The 663-nt window shown below is 68.0% G+C and overlaps 1 protein-coding gene across 1 annotated transcript in view; it reads right to left on the bottom strand.

The window, feature by feature from the left end:
- Positions 1-471, bottom strand: part of CCNK (cyclin K) — an 18,146-nt gene extending 17,675 nt beyond the window's left edge. The window contains exon 1 of the mRNA XM_014957602.1: positions 211-471. The gene's annotated coding sequence lies outside the window, so the exon portion shown is untranslated. The remainder of the gene's footprint in view (positions 1-210) is intronic.
- Positions 472-663: the final 192 nt, after the last annotated feature.

Here is a 663-nt window from a genome sequence, read left to right as displayed (position 1 = left end):
GTTCAGCCCCCCCCAGCCCGGCCCCCCCCGCCCCCCCGCCCGCCACAGACGAGGCTGCCGGTGCCCGGGGAGGCGCTCGCTCCCCACCCCAGCCTCCCCGCTCCCTTCCCCTTTTCTCTAGGCCCCGGTTCTCGCTAGCGAGCGGCCCAGGAGGGCGGGAAGCCCCGGCAGCCGCCACCCCGCGGCCCCACGCCGTCGCGGTGCACTCACAGGCCAGGCATAGGCAGAGGGAACCCCACCGGAGCGCGGAGCCTCTAACGTCGGCGCTGCCTGCGCGCCGCCATCTTGGGAGCCAGGCCAGGCCGCTCACTGCGTCATCACGTCAGCGTCGCAAAGGGCGCCCCCGCTGCCCAGCGGCCAATGAGAAACAGCATCCCCCCTACCCCGCCAGCCAATCCCATCTCCTTCACGGCTGCGAAGCGCGAGGAGCAGGCGGGCAACGTGCTCCCGTCGTCTTGGAGCAGGCCAATCGGAAAGCCGGAAGGAGAAGATTGCAAGTCGTAGAAGCCAATAGAGAGCCGAAGGCATGGGTTAAATCTCAGCCAATAGAGGAGCGGTCATGATTTTTTTTTTTTAAAGGATAACCACTAGGGATTGGCTGTCAGGGGGCCCGGAGGGGGCGGGGCCTTCCGTCTGGGCCAATGGCGACGGAGGGGCGAGGGA

Source organism: Calidris pugnax, unplaced genomic scaffold, assembly GCF_001431845.1.
Source record: "Calidris pugnax isolate Ruff unplaced genomic scaffold, ASM143184v1 scaffold211, whole genome shotgun sequence".
NCBI lineage: Eukaryota > Metazoa > Chordata > Aves > Charadriiformes > Scolopacidae > Calidris > Calidris pugnax.
The sequence above is the reverse complement of the archived record's forward strand: the minus strand, read 5'-3'. Positions and strand labels throughout refer to the sequence as shown.